Raw genomic sequence first — 19,880 nt, forward strand, 5'->3', positions numbered from 1 at the left:
AAGGTCCGGATTCGGACCTCGGTCTGCCAGTTGAGTAGACCAGTGATTCCCAAAGTGGGTGATATCGCCCCCCGGTGGGCGAAAACGATACAGAGGGGGGCTAAAAAGTCGAAGGGGGCGATTTCGTGAAAGCTTATTTTGCTCGGCGCATCGTGCACTTGATTACTGTACTCTGCGTGCTTTCGTAGGTTTGAATCACGTGGGCGATGTCACACGCAAAAGAATTGCTAGACTCGTCTTCGCAGTAAGGTACGGTAGTTTGCGTATCCCAGTGGTCGGGAAATCTGTAGTAATCTGGCCCGGGACGCTTCACTGAATGAACCATTCCCCGACCTTTGACCCCGGAAAATTCTTACCATACTCTACCATTCTAAAATTTTCGGTATTTATTTTAGGAGTGGTTTCGCGAGTTGTTGCCTATAGCATACAGTTTTTGTTTCAAACTATCCTTTTAATTCATGCCATTCAACTATATGTTTTCAAAAGTACCGGTAAAGAATCTTAGCCTAGTCTATCACACTGGGTGACCATATTTCCAAACCCCAAATGGAGGACACATCATTCGGTAGAACCATGTTTTACCCGTGCCTGATATATATACATTATATATCTACTAAATATCTAGGCTTAAATATGGAAGTGACAATACACAATAGACGATGTGACGACAATGCAATAATGCATTTTTGTCTTGTCAACATGCAACGGTAAACTAATCTTGCTTTCATTCACCTCAGAAACGAAAGTATCGTGTCCGCAAGTAATGCACTCCACTTCGCTATTAGTTTTATTGGACACGGAGTGGAAATAACGATCGTTTCAATATTATCTTGTTGTTGTTGTCTTGTTGTTGTTGTTGTTCTTTGACACTTTTTGGACATCTAGAGGAAAATCTAAAAAACCGCTTTTCTCTTTCATTACTGGACCGATTGCTTCGAAATTTTCACTGGTTAAAGATGAAATTTTTCTCCAGAAGGCTATTACTTTTATTTATTTCAAATATTTCTGTTAGCTCTGTGAGATTTGTTTTTGTTTGCTATGACGTCACCGAACGTTCTGCGGACGCATAGCCGACACTCCTCTTCTTTTTGATCACGTGCCATCGAACATCGATAATTCGTAACGAAGTCCTTACGGTACTTTGCTACGATTACCGTGCAGTATTGCAACAATGTTGGTTTTCTTTTCTGCGGGGACGTTACCGTATCGCCTTAGCGAAAGTTGGAAGTCCTACTGTACTGCTTCGCTTGGTGTGAATATATTTGTAGACTGTGATCTGACGGTACGGTAAACCGTACTGTACTGCGAACCGACGTGTCCATATATTTGGGCGTAGCTCTCTTGTCTTTTCTTAAGGCATGGATACTTCTGCTTTAATTCTTGTGTAAAATGGGTTTTTACTGGGTCTACTGACGAAATTTTCTGCCAAAATCGAAACTTCACTAAAATGCGAAATACAAATGAAATGACGTAAAAAATAATTGCAGAACAACACGATTTTTCGTGATAAACGGCTATGCATAACAAGTATGCATTTAACCTAGGGCAGTGCTTCTTGAGTTTTGCGGGTCTGCCGAACCTCTCCACTATTGTGCAAGCTTCCGTCAATAGTTTAAACTAGGATCTCAATCAGAACTTTACAAAGGGGAAGCTAATTTTCTGCAAGGTTATATAAAATGATCATTGTGGTGTAACCTTATAATTAGATACTAATACGATGTGTGCGTAAACAGTGATAGTTGTGTCACAATAGTGTCGCAGCAACCATCTTTTGTTGTATAAAAGTTGCATTTTGGAGATTCGAAAGATGATATGATACCTCAAAAATGTTGGTAGCTCAAGTCATTCGTGTCCAAAACTTCAAACTGCATCCGAATGCGGATTGAAACGTTTTTTTTACGGATTTTTGCCGAAATTGACATAGCCTACATTATGAACCAGCGCCATTTTGATATGAGTTTTAATGAAATGTACTGAATTCAAGATGTAACGGTCATTGACATGTCCAGTAAAACATATACAGTATCTGCGCGAAGCTACACCCGGCTGAGCCATTTCACGAGTTGTTTAAACGTGTAAGATTGTATATCGTCGATGGACTATCGTAAATTTAATATTTTTACTTAATTAGTAAGCTGGGTACTAGAAACATTTTATTATATATAACTATTGTAAAGAACCTTCGACGAACCTCTTGAACAGCTCCTCCAAGTTTCTACTTACTTTGGAATTTTCTTAACACATCAAAAACTGTTATCATAAGAGAATTTTGAATATTTAATCCCGCGAAAAAGGAGGATATTTTGACTTTTTAGAGCGTCCTCGGAAGACACAAAATTTTTAACGAAAAAGGAGGACAAATCCTCCAAAAGGAGGACGTATGGTCACCCTACTATTACAGCTATTTCTACACTAATTTTTGATTACTGTAATTAAACTGAAAGTCCTAGCAGGACAAGGTGGTCATTGACTTATTTTATTTAAATTTTCGAAAAACTACTAAAAACTAACGAATATATTTCAAAATCGCGAAAATGAGGTAATGTTCACGACCACGCCTGAAAGTCTGTCTGAGTGAGGAATGTGCCTGAGTGGATGCGAAAGGGGGCATTGTTACGTTTATTTTTGCACCTTGCTGATTGGCCAATGGCACTAAATAAACAAGGAAGTCTATGCCAGGGGAAACATCCAAACGGCAGTTTTAACGATGACATCATTTTATTTATTATCTACGCTCGACGAGTAAATTACATTTTTTTACGTAACAGAATTTAGCGTTTAGACTAAATTTTATTATATCCTAAAAATTATATTGAAGAGCTACTCGTTTAACGAGCCTACAATTTAATTATAATTAGGCAAGTGGAAACACGCAGAAAAGTTGATGCTGAGTGCAGGGGTTCAATAGCGCAGTAAATATTCGAATATATTGCAATGTAGTAGGGAAATAAAATTCATATTCTATTCGAGGGATTCATCACTGCTTAATTTTTGTAAGAATGTATCTTCTTAAAGAAAATCTTTATCAAAATTTCACAAGCCATGCGCAAATATTCACTTCGATGTTTGGAAGTACATATTTGTGCGAACAATTATTTTCGAAAATGAACATTACAAAGAACAAGAGAGCTATGCTCAAATATATGGACACGTAGCGCCACCCAATGACAATAATTTTGATGACGTCATAGCGAAAAAAAAAGTAATAGCCTTCTGGAGAAAAATTTTATCTTCAACCACTGAAAAAATTTCAAAGCAATTGGTCCAGTATTCGAAGAGAAAAGCGACTTTTTAAAACGTGTCAAAGAACAAGAACAACAACAACAACAACATAATATTGAAACGATCGTTATGTCCACTTCGTGTCCAGCAAGCAAAGAACTAGGATTAGTGATGCCCATTTAGAAAATCTTCCAATCGTCGAGATGCTATCAAGCGTGATGCAGCAACAAGACAGTGTCACATTGAATGTCATTGTAATAATTTTTTAATAAGACGAGTGAGTTAAGTTCACGAATTATCGCAGTTTTCGCACGATGTTCCGTTTTTAAATTTCAAAAAATATATGCGATCCGCAAAAGAATAGCAACCCTAAATTTTGTCCCGCGAGCGACATAAAATTTGCCGACCCCTGGGCCATCCGAGTCCGCGAACCCAAAACAAATGGCTGATTAATTCTATGAACTGGTGATCGGACTGGAGGACGTGGTAGGATGAGGAATCGGGAATGAATTTTACCCAAGACCATTATATATCATATATTTGGGTGAAAATCATCAGGCTGTAGAGATATGAATGAGATGTACGAAAATCATTATTATAAGTTTTGAAAATTTTTTTTTTCATTATTTTAAGGTGAAATGGGGTGAATTTAGATAGTTAAATGCAAGAGTACACGGTGGTTTTTGAAGAAGTAGAACCCTGGATTCTTCCATTCCCGACCTCTGATATGGTGAGAGAGGGGTTTTCAGTCGTGCTGCTTTTGCTATCAAAACAACGAAATTGCCTTTCCATCAGTAAATGGGTAATTTTAGATATAATAAAAAACTCGCTTAAGATCACCAAGCTCATCCATCTCATTGAAAAACACTATAAAATATAATTTGTCTTTTTATTTGGTCTGCAATATATTCGTTTCGGACTTTCAATTTGTTTTGTAGTGCCGGGGGGCGATGAAGTTCTTTAAACTACTATAGGGGGGCGATGGTGCAAAAAGTTTTGGAACCACTGGAGTAGACTAGGTTGATTCATTGCCGATTGGTCCTTCTTACGGACATAAAAAAAAATCCGACGCTCGAAAAACGGGAATCGTGTAGTTTCGTACCTAACGTACTTCTAGTGGGCGTAGCATAACAAATTTTGGATATGTTAAATAATAAAATTAGAAGCGAAAAAATTTAAACATAACCTATAGATATTACTTAATAATGGAACAGAAATTTATACTAACAAATAAAAAAAAATTTACACGCCATATTATTAATTTTGTGAGGATTGCCAGATCGAATACGGAATTAGTATATTTTAGCTTGAGTATTTCTTAGTGGAGGAGTCGGAGACAGGACAAAAATAGACCGACCAGCCTAACCAAACGTGAGTTGATTTCATAAAAGTCATTGAACTGAAGTATAGGATTTACATATTTATCCCGGGGGAGAAGAAAGCCGATAAGAGGGATTAACCATATGGCGAATCACGGCCTCTCGTCCGGTTGCGGTACCAATCCATGTCGGGTACCGGTATGGGATTAGGTACCGGTATCGTAGTTATTTGTTTTCGGAAGCATGGACTTGATGATAGAGGAAGCCGTAACCGACCAGCGCTTACATGAACCACCCTTCGGGCTACGGCGGCGAGGATTCTAGCAATCCTCTCGCACCCGCAAACCCACGCAGGGTACGGTAATCAGAGGTGCGGTGGCGAGCGTATTCCTAACGCTGTACCTCACATTTGGTAATCAATCAATCTGCAGTTATTTATTCAAAAGTTATTTTGTAAACATTAGTTCGAAAAGTAAACTGACAGATTCAAACAGATTTTTAACTGGATGTGGGAGGGAAAATACCACAATGCTTGCTTGATATGTGGCAAGTTGTGTCGGTGACATAGAATATAATTTAAAGCGACATTTTAGAATCTAATGAGCATTTTCCAGAAGTTAAGATTTTGCTTCGAAAGTCTTATAGATGTTCAGAAGCACTTATACATTTGCGAAAGCACTTTTTCTGTTTTGAAGAGTTTGAAATCTGGCTAACTACTCCCATATCCAACATGGACTGGTAACTAAACAAGAGGCCGTGGTTCGCCATATTATTGAGCCGTCTTATACACCCCGCTATATATATATATATATATATATATATATATATCTAATACGGTAGTTAAGTAGACATACCGTGCTAAAAAAGCGACAGTTATGTAGACGGAAAAATTGGGTAGACATTTTCCTGTCCGCTTAATTATTCCACGTTCCATAATTAAAACGTTTTGCTATTTTTTGCTGAAATCTCTTTTTCTCTGATAAAACAGTATCAAAAACAATATGTTCTTTCAATATTTTTAAAATATCTGCATATTTTCGCCAACTTTAAGGGGACAGTAGTTCTGCTGGTTTATAATCAACGGGTATAATTTTCGTACACTAAGCGGACATTTTGTTTACGCGAAAATCTTTTAATTTTTCGGTATATGTCTTTACGATTTTTGGAGAGTAGGATTGATAATTTTGATACAATAACCAGGCAGAACATGAAGATCGTTCGTTCTGTTTTTTGCAATATAAGCTCAATAAACTGAAAAGGACCTCAATTCACAACTCCGTACTAAAGAGGCTTTGTGTCGCAATAGTAAAACTGTCGGGTTTGCCAAGAACTTTACCTACCACGTTTGCCGTTTTGTTCGCAAGTAACCTGGGCGCCGTGAGGGGATCGGGATCTTCATGAGTGCGTGATTGCAGAAATTTAGATAAAATAGAACAGTTGTGTTTGGAGAAGCGATCCAAGTCTTTTGTGTCAGGGGTTATCAATTACCCAGTGAGTTGAAGTCGAGTCATAATAACTTGAAACAAGGTTTTCAACGTCACCGAAGAATGCTGCTGGAAATCATCACTCATAGGATAAGGTGATTAGTCATAACGATTTTTAATAATAGGGCTACTATATTTTTGTTCTAAGTGATTCAAGAGTCTTGCTGCACACTAACACAATTATATTTACTATGTATGTCTGAAGGAGTCTGATCTTGGTCAGACGAAACGTTACAGAAATATAATTGTGTTAGTGTGCATCAAGACTCTTGAATCACTTAGGACTGTAGGATAGTTATCTTTACTCTTGCTACAGCATCCTTGCACTATATGCATACGGATCCGCCGACACAAAAGCATAGAAGAAGGTTAAGTGGTTAGTCTTGCAGAAACCAAATCATTAGCATATATTTTTGTTGTTGAGATTTTTCACTTATTCCTGATTATCAAAAGACTACTGATACTGTTATGCTTTTACTGGTCGTAGTTCTGATCTGACCATCAAAATATTGCTACGACTGGGTTTGCGTTTGTAAGAGTGTGTAATTCAGAAGGATTTCTATATCCAGATGACAATACAAACGAAGATTGTGAAATTCAATGAATTCAAATTTTTCTCGAAACAGAAGAAGATACGAGAAGCGAGTGGTTGACGCCACTTTATATAGGTTTGTATAGCTTTGTATAAATTAAAATATCTAATACACCGCTTCATATTAGATTAGAATATTTTATCTTCGGAAAACAGTTTTAAAGAATTGCATTGCTAGCAATTTTGTTTTGTGATTTGGCACATATCCCTGTGTTATTTTACCATCCTCATCTAGCTATTTACTGGGCTGTATTTTTTGTTCACATGTAAGTGACTCTCCAACGAGATGGCCTACGTTTCAGAACTTGGCAGACGGAAATGCGGGTAGTGATTCGGAGAACGCTGTGCCAGGAGGTGATTAAATTAGTTTGCTATGCTTGTTTTTAATTAAATACGGTATCTCAAATTGATACCAATGAATGGTAATAAACCAAATCATAATATCAATTGTAGCCCATCACAAATAGCGCGGCTATCTACGAATAATTGTAGTGCTCCGTTTAAAAACACTGTTTGGTGCTCCCGAAGTATGCGAACCAAGATGGCGGACATCGGAATGTAATATGTGTACTAGGTTAGGGTTAGTCCATAATTTTAGGTATAAATACTACGGGAGGCTCTTGGCTAGTCTTCGAACTGATAATAGGACTAAAATAAGGAAAACTGGAAAAAAATTATCGCCTAACCCTAACCTGTTACCCATGTTACGTTCCGATGTCCGCCATCTTGGTTCGCATACTTCGGGAGCCCCCACTGTTTTATTTGAGTAATAATGCAATTCCCCATTTCAAACACTTCGTTTGTTCGGACAATCAAGAGTACCGTAATTCTGAATTGGACTAGAACACTGTGATGATGTTTTGTGACTTATGCATGTATTTTTGACCAAAGTTTCAGATTAGTCAACAGACTATACCGCACCATCTTCAGAATCACTTTCAATAAGCAATGTAAGTGACTTAAAAGAAAATCATATATACGGAAAAGAAAAGGGCTGTAAATCAATTCGAAAAAACCTTCTAAATAAACGTGAACCAGAAAAGAAACGACGAAAAGAAAAAATAATTGCACGGCTTTGTATATCTTGCGAGAAGTTTATTGTAAAGCTTCAAGACATCTCTGTATAATTCATAAAGATGAACCGGCAGTGAGCACATAATTTTGTCTCTCCTCAACAACTTAATCTAGTGGGCATATCCACATTCGTATACATACTTGGCATACATTTTTACTATTTAATTATAAATTCAAAATAACAATCATGTTTTTGTATTCCGAGTTGGTGCAAAAATTTTAAATAAATTGTGCAACGATTCTAAATTGATATCGGGGTTGAATAATTTCATGTTGATCGCTTGTATGGTTGACTGTATAATCACTGCTATACTTAAGCGCGCCTTGATAGGTAGACATTTGAGTTATAATTGGAGTAATGTTTCTCATTTTAGTTGACATGGCAAAATTTCATTTCGCATTTATAGGCCCCACTGAAAACGTCACTTAATTGAACATTTGAGATATGTTGTGTGTAATGGTTCTCGATATTTTTTTAGAGAATTTCGTGTTTTAATTACATACCTTCTGAAATGGTCGGATGGTTGAAATTTTTTTTGAATGCTTCCTAATATTATTGTCATTCCAAAATATCATTTTGCATTTACATGACACACTTACGTAGCTGAGTAAATGACGATTTGCGATATATTTTCTGTATTGTTCCTCAATATGGTTTCAAAATTTTGTTTTAAAATATTTGTCACTCTCAAGTTATCGGATAGGTGAACATTTGAGATAAATTTTGAGCAATTTTCCACAACATCAAAATATGATTAGTATTCGAAATTTCGTATTTTAGTTATATTTCACACACTAAAGCGGTCGAATAACTTGACATTTGAGATATATTTTGTGTAAGATTTCTCAATATGATTTCAGGAATTGGTTTCAATAGTTGTATGCTACACTTAGGTAGTCGGGTATTCGGACATTTGAGATATATATTTTGTGTAATGTTCCTCAATATCATTTCAGAATTTTCATTGTGATCGTTCTATGCCACACTTAGGTGGCCGGATAGGTAGACATTTGAGATATACTTTGTGTAATGTTTCTCAATATGATTTCAGAATTTTCATTGTGATTGTTTTATGCCACACTTAGGTGGCCGGATAGGTGAACATTTGAGATATACTTTGTGTAATGTTTCTCAATATGATTTCAGAATTTTCATTTCAATCCTTGTATGCCACACTTAGGTGGCCGGATAGGTGGACATTTGAGATATACTTTGTGTAATGTTTCTCAATATGATTTAAGAATTTTCATTTCAATTCTTGTATGCCACACTTAGGTGGCCGGATAGGTGGACATTTGATTTATACTTTGCATAATGTTTCTCATTACGATTTCGGAATTTTCATTTTAATGTTTTATGCCACACTTAGGTGGCCGGATAGGTGGACATTTGAGATATACTTTGTGAAATGTTTCTCAATATGATTCCAGAATTTTCATTTTATTGTTTTATGCCACACTTAGGTGGCCGGATAGGTGGACATCTGAGATATACTTCGTGTAATGTTTCTCAATATGATTCCAGAATTTTCATTTTATTGTTTTATGCCACACTTAGGTGGCCGGATAGGTGGACATTTGAGACAAAGTTTGTGATATTTCTCAATATGAATTCAGAATTTTTATTTCGATTCTTGTATGCCACACTTAGGTGGCCGGATAGGTGGACATTCAAAATATATTTTGTGTAATATTTCTCAATATGATTTCAGAGTTTTCATTTTAATGCTTTATGCCACACTTAGGTGGCCGGATAGGTATACATTTGAGATATACTTTGTGTAATATTTCTCAATATGATTTCAGAGTTTTCATTTTAATGCTTTATGCCACACTTAGATACTTCGTGTGATATTTCTCAATATGATTTCAAAATTTTCATTTTACATCTTGTATGCCACATTTAGGTGGCCGGATAGGTGGACATTTGAAATATATTTTGTGTAATATTTCTCAATATGATTTCAGAATTTTCATTTTAATGCTTTATGCCACACTTAGGTGGCCGGATAGGTGAACATTTGAGATATACTTTGTGTAATGTTTCTCAATATGATTTCAGAATTTTCATTTTAATGCTTTATGCCACACTTAGGTGGCCGGATAGGTGGACATTTGAGATATACTTTGTGTAATATTTCTCAATATGATTTCAGAGTGTGGCCGGATAGGTGGACATTTGAGATATACTTTGTGTAATATTTCTCAATATGATTTCAGAATTTTTATTTTAATTGTTATTAATTGTTGCCACACTTAAATGCCGGATAAGTGGACATTTGAGATATATTTTGTGTAATGTTTCTCAATAGGGCTGGTGGTCATTTTTCAATTACGTGCCACATTTGAGTGACCGAATAGATGAACATTTGAAATCGAATTTGTGTGATTTTTGTCTTCATTAATGACATGAATTTCATTCTGCGGTTTCCTTCTGCGTATATATAATTTTCTTTTATTGTTTCTCAATAATATTAGCACTTTCATTTTTTATTTTACTATTATATACCACACTTCCTTTTTAAAATAATATTTCACACTTTAGCAATCAAATTGGTGATACATTTGAAATATATTTTGTGTATTGTTTCTCAATATGTATGGCATTTCAAAATTTTGTTTTTCAATTATATGTCACGCTTATATAACTAGCCATATAGATATGCGGATTTTTGAGATATATTTTGCGCAAAGTTTATCAATATTATTTGAATGCAATAATTTTGACTTGGTATTGATATCTTGACACTCACAACATAGCATCTGTTCAATCTATATGTTACACCATAGGGTTGGAATAGGCGAACATTTGTGATATGCTCTGTGTATTTCTCAGTTTCAAATATATATTACGTTTGAATCAATTTGTTTCGATTTGTCTACCTTCACGTTGCATTTTGAGTATTTTTTGACATGGAAGATTATTTCCTACACCAAACACAGTGCATCTCCCTTGCACAAAATACTGAACATTGAAAAAAAAATGCTATTTTCTGTGATAAATAATGCTAAATGGTTCGAATCCATCGGAAATTAAAGCGAGGTCATACGCTTTAAAATGCGTAATAAAATAAAAGCAGCATCATTTATGTAGACATCCAGAGCGACATATAAGAGGGGTCCGGCTTAGTGCCGAAATAGGCTAAAACATTTGGTGGTCTGAATTAAGTGGACGAATTAAGCGGACAAAAATTTTATATCTGTTATCGAGAGGATTGTGTTGACTCTTTTTCTCCGTAGTTGTCAACGGCTCTCGCGCTCTCCAAGTACGTATTTAAAAACAATAATACGGACACAGGAACGACGTCCGCTTAAGTACTGCAATTATGGCAGGTCCGTTTAACTACCGTAATAGAGTTATATATATATACATATATATATGTAAAACACCAAAGTTACCCCAGCCCACCCTTGTTGCATTTTGTTTTAAAATACCATTATCGGGAATTATGATTATCGTCAGACATAGGTAGATTCCGGTTTTATTTTAAGTTTTATTTTTCCCCCGGTAGAATTTTCTCAAAATTTGATATTTGTAAGATAATTCACTATATAATATAATAAGCAATTTTCGTGATGTACAAATTAATAGAAAAGTTTGAATTCCTTGTTGCATTTTGTCATAAAATATCATTGTCGGGAAATAGGATTATCTTTATACATAGGTAGATTTTTTTTTTTATTTCAAAGTCTTTCCCCCCGGTAGAATTTTCGAATTTTTTGTTATTTGTTGGATAATCGAATATATAATGTAATAAGTCGATTTCATGTCGTACAAAGTATTAGAAGTGCCGAAATCAGACTTCAAAGCCATCAAGACAATGGATCTCTTTGGGTAAATGTTACTTAATTTGCTTTTGAATTTGCTTGTTCAATCTTTATTTTAAAAGATGTATTTGTGCAAATCAGATTCGATTTGTTCATACCTCATTCTTATTGATGGAAATGAATAGGTTTGATATTTCACTTAGATATAATTTTTTGTTTGTTGTGAAACCTTCCTGTGAATTCATGCTTGACCACCTATATATCTGGCAACAGTGATTAGAGATATCATTGTTCAGCTGATTTCGATCCATTTTCCCGGCAATTGTGGCTATTTTGTGCCATCAATTGCCGGACTTTGAGAGGTTCTGGCGCTGAGTTAAATATGGATATATGTAATTTAGTAATCTGTGAACGTTTAGGATGCCTTAACTTACGGTGAAACATTGTCAGAACGTCAGCCCACACTCGTGTGACGCCAGCCCACACTCGTGTGACGCTCGCCCACACTCGTTTTTGTCAGGCCATACTAGGGGGACAACACTAAAAGGCTGAAGGAAGAAACGGATGAAGTGGAAGGAAAACGGAAGTTGAAGTGTTCCCAAAGGTGAAAAATTAAAAAACACTAAAAGGCTGAACACTAAAAGGAAGAAGTGGATGAAATTTCTTCCGACGGGTAGTTAGGTGGCTGAAGTCACTAAAAAGCTGAACACTAAAAGGAAGAGGTGGATGAAATATTTTCCGACGAATAATGAGGTGGTTGAAGTCACTAAAAAGCTGAACACTAAAGGGAAGAAGTGGATGAAATTTCTTCCGACGAATAATGAGGTGGTTGAAGTCACTAAAAAGCTGAACACTAAAAAGAAGAAGTGGATGAAATTTCTTCCGACGAATAATGAGGTGGTTGAAGTCACTAAAAAGCTGAACACTAAAAGGAAGAAGTGGATGAAATTTCCGCGGAACACCGGTTGAAAATCAATGATCTATAGCAGTGGCCGGCAACCTTTTTTCAGTAACGGACCGGTAAAGCCTGACCAAAATTTTGGCGGACCACCTTTATACAAACGAACTAATCTAATGTAATAAATAATATGCGTTAGAAAATGTATGTTGACAATACATTCAAAAACGAAGGTGATACTATTCACGTAACGTATTTCTTACGTTAAACCCACTTCGATCTTTCGTTTTTGTAATTGCCATTTTAAAAACCCAACCTCACATGAAGATAACAATGGCATTGTACGTTTTCATGTCACCTTTCTGCGGACCGGTAGTGACCTTTCCGCAGACCGGCGATGGGCCGCGGCCCGGTGGTTGCCGACTACTGATCTATAGTATATGAAGGAATTTGCATACAATAAACAATGGAATAACTGTTATCTACAACATGACTATATTACCATGCATTTCATGTTTGCAGATTACTGCGATATATTTTTATATACCATGAGTTACGTTATCAGAATTAAATTAATACGGCAAGCATTTAAAATAGTGCTATCGGTCATAGATTTGAACATTTTGCGCAACACAAAATCATCCTAGTAAAAGTCCATACTTTTAAATACCAACCATTATCCAAATTATTTGCCAAAAAGCGGGATAAAGTATAAATTATATTTCTGACTTGCGACAATTTTTTCGTGAGTACGTAAATACGAATGGATTTTTTTTATATTCGGGCACTTCAATGTCCGCATATATATCTTTTATTATTTTATAAATACGAAAATATGTATCAAGAATTAATTATAATCGGGCAGTTTACCACACATTTTAAGTCCATGGATCGCCGTTGTATTTTGTAAATACGAAAATAGGAATCAAATTTAATAATAATTGCCGTGATTAATAATAGATTGCCGTGATATTGTGCCCGAATATAATTTATTTTTGATTCCGTATTTCATTCCTTGAACTTAATATCTGTTTTTATAAATTTTGCAAGCAGTTCACGCACGAAGACTTTGAATAATTATGTATTAGTCAAATCGAAGTCCTGTTAGACCACTGGTTCTCAACCAATGGGCCATGGGCCACTGGTAAGCCTCAGAGGCATTTTGAGGTGGGCCACAAACATATTATAAATTACAAGGTTTGTTGATCTAGAACAGCTAGATATGAAAATATATATATATTAATTTGTTTGCACATTACATCAAAATTAAAAAGAATATAACGAGAATGTCATGGCCTTCAATTCGCCAGGCTCGAACTGAGCATAACATATAAAAAATTAACAAAAAACGAATCCACGAGGACATTGTCTCATAAATACGAACAGAACAAACATTAAATTACCCAATTCCTAATATATTAAATTTTCAAGTATTCCTCACTATCCATCGGAAGAAATTTCATCCACTTCTTCCTTTTAGTGTTCATCTTTTTAGTGACTTCAACCACCTCATTATTCGTCGGAAGAAATTTCATCCACTTCTTCCTTTTAGTTTTCAGCTTTTTAGTGACTTCAGCCACCTAACTACCCGTCGGAAGAAATTTCATCCACTTCTTCTTTTTAGTGTTCAGCTTTTTAGTGACTTCAACCACCTCATTATTCGTCGGAAGAAATTTCATCCACTTCTTCTTTTTAGTGTTCAGCTTTTTAGTGACTTCAACCACCTCATTATTCGTCGGAAGAAATTTCATCCACTTCTTCCTTTTAGTTTTCAGCTTTTTAGTGACTTCAACCACCTCATTATTCGTCGGAAGAAATTTCATCCACCTATTCCTTTTAGTGTTCAGCTTTTTAGTGACTTCAGCCACCTAACTACCCGTCGGAAGAAATTTCATCCACTTCTTCCTTTTAGTGTTCAGCCTTTTAGTGTTTTTTAATTTTTCACCTTTGGGAACATTATCTTTATACATAGGTAGATTCTTTTTTTTATTTCAAAGTCTTTCCCCCCGGTACAATTTTCGAATTTTTTGTTATTTGTTGGATAATCGAATATATAATGTAATAAGTCGATTTCATGTCGTACAAAGTATTAGAAGTGCCGAAATCAGACTTCAAAGCCATCAAGACAATGTATCTCTTTGGGTAAATGTTACTTAATTTGCTTTTGAATTTGCTTGTTCAATCTTTATTTTAAAAGATGTATTTGTGCAAATCAGATTCGATTTGTTCATACCTCATTCTTATTGATGGAAATGAATAGGTTTGATATTTCACTTAGATATAATTTTTTGTTTGTTGTGAAACCTTCCTGTGAATTCATGCTTGACCACCTATATATCTGGCAACAGTGATTAGAGATATCATTGTTCAGCTGATTTCGATCCATTTTCCTATAGTGGTGGTAGCATAAAAGTCATATTGGGGATGGCAGAATAGGGATGGCGAAATACGGTCGAAAGGTGGCAGATTAGGGATGGCGAAATAGGGACGAAAAGTCAAATTGGGGATGGCGAAATGCGGTCGAAGCGTGGCAGATTAGGGATGGCGAAATGCGGTCGAATGGTGGCAGATTAGGGATGGCAAAATGCGGTCGAAGCGTGGTGGCAGATTAGGGATGGCAAAATGCGGTCGAAGCGTAGTGGCAGATTAGGGATGGCAAAATGCGGTCGAATTGTGGAGCAGACTAGGGATGGCGACGTTTGAGAAAGTGAAGGGCATGGTGTCAGTGTTACCGTACCGTACATCGGTACCGTACCGGTACGAACATTTTAAGGTTCTTAAGTTTAGCATGTAGCCTGAATGTACGGTACCTGCATATGCCAGGATACGGTAATACAGTAATAGGTACCGTACCGGTACCACCTACCGGTACGTACCGTAGTGAGTACGGTACCGGTACCGGTATGTGGCCCATTACATCATTAATCTGTTAATGCTAATTCAGTCCTTGGCGGCATGGGCAGCGTAGAGAATGGCAGTAGACAGAAAATAAGAGATTTAACATTCTTCTGGTTCAAATTAGGCTACTCTGGCAATTGTTTTAGTGGTAATCACAAGGACAGACCGGTACCGTACCAAGACTTGGACTTTTAATTAATATGGTAACGGTAGACTACCGGTACGGTACCGTATCATTGGACTACGGTACAGGTATGCCTTCGCGGTGGAATTATTGTGTGGCAAGATGTAGGCACGAACACGGTATGTCAAATTGGGACTGGTAACATTGCAGCATTGTGTGGAGCAAGCGATAAACTAAAAAGTGAAACTGCTGAAGCCATTTGACTGTTTGAGTGAACTCCGCAGACCTAAGCAAAAAGTTAATATGCATTCTAACCATTTGATATATTTAATTGCTGAATTGTCTCAAATTAGCAGTGGTGTGGCTCATCATGCTAAGCCTGTGAGCGGAATAAGCTTGGCATCGCACCTCTTATTACTTACACTATGTCAGTCTGTGTAGGTTCGCAGGGTAAATGTGGAAATTGTTAGGAATACGCTCGTCACCCCATGGTTATGTGCGAGAGGATTACTGGACTCCTCGTCGCAGTTGGGTGGTTCACATAACTGCTGGTCGGTTACAGCTTCCTCCACCATCTGGTCCATTATCTCTCTCCTGGGATAGATATGTAGATCCTATCGTTAATCCGAGCGAGACACATGTCATGTCAATTAACTGTAGTAAAAGCCCCGAACTTCCAATTCCATTATAAAATTTGATCGTAAATGACATTAAGTCTATAATGACTACTTGAAACTCTGTCAAGTATTTTGATATAATTTCAGATATGAAGATTAAGGTTATCTAGTCTTTAGGGATATTGCTGCAATGACTGAAGCGAGTCTATTTGTGCCAGAAAGGGGATCAAGAACTTTATAGTTTGCACTTTCAACAAGGGAGCGATGCTCAAATATATGGACATGCAGCCTGAGCGAAGCAGTAGTCCAGCTTACCTTTGACGGTTCGCTAAACACTAGAAGCACCAATGTTCGCTGACCTCGTGACTCGCTGCGCACGATGAACCGCCACATGGTGGCAATTTTTGATGAGGTCATAGCACAAAAGAAATGAATTCCATGCAGCTCTCAGAAATATTGGAAATACATGAAAGTAATAGCCTTCAGGCAAATCAATCTTAAACCATTGAAAATTTCAAAGCAATTCGTCCAGTAATCAACAAGAAAAGCGGTTTTTCAATATGTGTCAAAGAACAACAACATAATAACAAAACGATTCATAGGTCCACTACATGCCCACAAATGAATTGTGACATGGGACTTGATATAGTTTTATCTCCAAAACTATCTTTGTACTTCAAAACTGTGTTTTGAAGTTGATGACCGGCTCACATACTCTACTGTGTATTGGTTCAATCTGCAAATATTCTGAAACTTGAGAATGTTTATGAATTTGAAGTGCTGAAACTTACGTTTCAGTTCAGATTTGGTATCATTGCTGATCATTGCTTCGGACAACTCATTAAAAAGTAATAATAATCGTTCAGCAGACGGAGGTTCCTATTTTGTTATAGTTAACTTTACCCTGGTACAAAAATGTATTGAAGATACTTTCTAACACAATAGCTTCGTGTAGTATTTCACAAGTTCTTGGAATATGATTATGTTCAAATTTCATATAGGAACCATTCTAATCTAGTAATATTTAATATTTATTCAGCATTTTAGTTTATAAGGCAAATGTTAAATGAGAAATTAGATACTTGTTATTTGTAAAGGGCATGTAAAACATTAAACTTTAGTGTATGTTTGCTAATCCATGTTAGTAAGAGTTGTCTATTTGCCATAATTGCTTCTATTAAAATAATTTTCCTATTTTTGTTAATGTAACTTGGATCAATCATAAAAATCACTCTCATTGTTAATCTTGTTTTATAGTTTATTTATTGCTACTGTTTTTTATGCAAACTGTTTTCCAATTGTTGCATCCAAGGTTATCCATCCAGCTAATCTAAACATTTTTATGACAGATCAACTTTTTCATAGATTTCACCTAATAGCACATAGGCAGCCCTATAGTTATCATTTTATTTACACAAACATTTGAAAGAGTGCAATCTCCTGGTCTGATCCTTTACTGCCACGAATATTTTATCATTTCGACTTGCTACTAGTATGCAATCTCACTTACTTTTGTGATTTCCATTTTCGTGTCTTGAAGACATTCTCATAAAATTCAGTTCCTAACCCTACCTAAGATCACACAATCGCTGAGTTTGAATACCTTTATATGTTTAATAGGTGCTCCCGTGTGTGCATCCCGTCCCAGCATGTGCACCAAGATGGCACACAGCCTGAACATAGTATGTGTACCATGTTAGGGTTATCAGGTTGTACGCCATCTCAGTGCACATACTACAGAAGCGTCGTTAATGTCACTGACTTCAGCTTGTGTACACAAATTCCAAATATTTATTTTTTTGCTTCAAATAACGTGCAACATACTAAATTGTATTTGTTTGAGATTCATTTTTCCAAGATACAGAATTATGTTTTAATTTGCTTTCAGTATTTTTTGCCAATTATTAAACACTATTTATGGGGACTGTAGCATTTGTGTACACGATATTATATACTTTGTCTAGTCCTTGTTTGTTTTGAAGTCAATCAATAAGATCTGATTTCATTCATGAATCATAACCACTTTGTACTAATGCATTGTCTGCAATCCTAAAATAACAATTTCTCTGCTACTACTCCATACTGTGTTATTTTGTTCTTGTTATAAGATAAACTTGTTAGTTATGTGGGTGGGTGCATATGCTGTTATATTCTATAATGAAGTTCCTGATTACTTTCTGTAGCAAAAGTTTTCAGTGTGTAATCTTGAAATCTTGCAGTGAAAATATGTCTTCCCCCAGATAATGTCCTAGCATTTACTAAGTCCTTTGGTTAAGTTCATGTTTTAATATGCCAAACTATGCATGGAAACACAATGTAATTGTGTGACAACATTTCGAATCAATATGATATACTGGTGTTATATGCTTTCATTATTATAAAATATTGTAAACTAATTTCTCAATAATGTAATAATTTTTTATTGGTTGGATATCCCAATTTTTGTGTTCACATTTTGAACCTTACTGTAAATGATGTAGGATTTCCCATTTTGCATTTATACCCGATATCTTTATAGCATCATGTCATCTCAAATTAAGTGCTTCATGTTATCTCAAATGTCATCTCTTTATTTCCGTTTACAACTTCTTTCTTGCGCGCATGTATGAATAAACATGCATGGTTCACTAACATTTGCATGTTTTCTCATGAATGTCCTGCTTGTAATTTTCTTAAAGCAGAATGAAAAACTATTGTAATTTATAATTTAACATTGGTGTTCTTTCTTCTATTTTTATTAATTCCCTGTAATCAGGGAAATGCTGATGCTGACACTATTGCTGATACTAAGCACTCCAATTAGCATTTAACCCTCACTCTCTATGCCTTCCAATGTCATATATTTCTTGTTGCTTGTGAACACTATTTTTTCAAAATATTCGAAATTTCGAAATATTCAATTCATCACTTTCATTAGGTGCTGTATATATGATTCATTCTGGCCATTTGAAGGAATATACGCTCACTCTCATGTCAGTGCGCTTTCGTTTCTATAATATAAAGCTTTCAAACTCATATCATATTACATGAACCAACTTTAATGTTGCTCAATTTTGAAATGATTGATGATGATGATTTTTTTAAACCTACTTAGTTACAACAACTAGACCATTATAGTTACTTTTTAATGCCTTATATACCTTACTTTGAGTCATTCACCATTTACATATCTTAAGTAACCAATGCCATTACCTCAAATTTGAAAATACCATAAAACCTACGATCTCTGGTCGTTCTTAGAGCATCGATTCACGGGCTTGTCAAACTCTCTGGTCATTTAGTTCAGGGACATTTAATTCATCCCTACATATATACCGTTTAATATGTTTTCAATGTTAGTCTAGTCTTGGAAAGTTTTGAGATTGTTTTTATCGTGGAAAACTGAATAAAATGAAATAAAGAGGCCTCCTAATTCACTGTTTTTATCGTGGAAAACTGAAAATGAAATGGAGAGTTTATAACGCCTCTTCAATCACGTAGTCGTTAGAGGGTTGTGATTAGAGTGATAGTGACTTCAACGTGGCAGAAAGCCAATCTAAAAATGCAATTCTCATACAGTGAAATCCCGTTTCAAAGCTCTTTTGAAACCACGGGAATATTTACCGTAGTCCGTAGCGTTGGAACATATTTCGGTAATTAGTATTACACAAATTACATAAAATCAAGTACAAGATATTACCTTAGTCCTTCAACGTCAAAGATTATGAGTCTAACGGAAAAATTGCGGTAGCGGGTTTACCTACGAGTGGCCAATACCGAATAGTTCACTGTTTCGAATACATTTGAAGTTCAAAAAACGCTTATCTATAATATGCGAAAGAATTTGCATGCAATAAACAATGGAATAACTGGCTATATTACCAGGCATTTCATATTCACAGATT

At 35.8% G+C, this 19,880-nt stretch overlaps 1 long non-coding RNA gene across 1 annotated transcript; it reads left to right on the top strand.

Moving 5' to 3' along the window:
- The first annotated feature begins 5,350 nt into the window (after positions 1–5,350).
- On the top strand, positions 5,351–10,959 carry LOC120337372 (uncharacterized). Its single transcript, XR_013479936.1, has 4 exons — positions 5,351–6,120; positions 6,595–6,693; positions 6,889–6,971; positions 7,509–10,959. It is a non-coding gene; the product is annotated as an uncharacterized LOC120337372 (long non-coding RNA).
- Positions 10,960–19,880: the final 8,921 nt, after the last annotated feature.

This window comes from Styela clava, chromosome 13 (genome assembly GCF_964204865.1).
Source record: "Styela clava chromosome 13, kaStyClav1.hap1.2, whole genome shotgun sequence".
Taxonomy (NCBI): Eukaryota; Metazoa; Chordata; class Ascidiacea; order Stolidobranchia; family Styelidae; genus Styela; species Styela clava.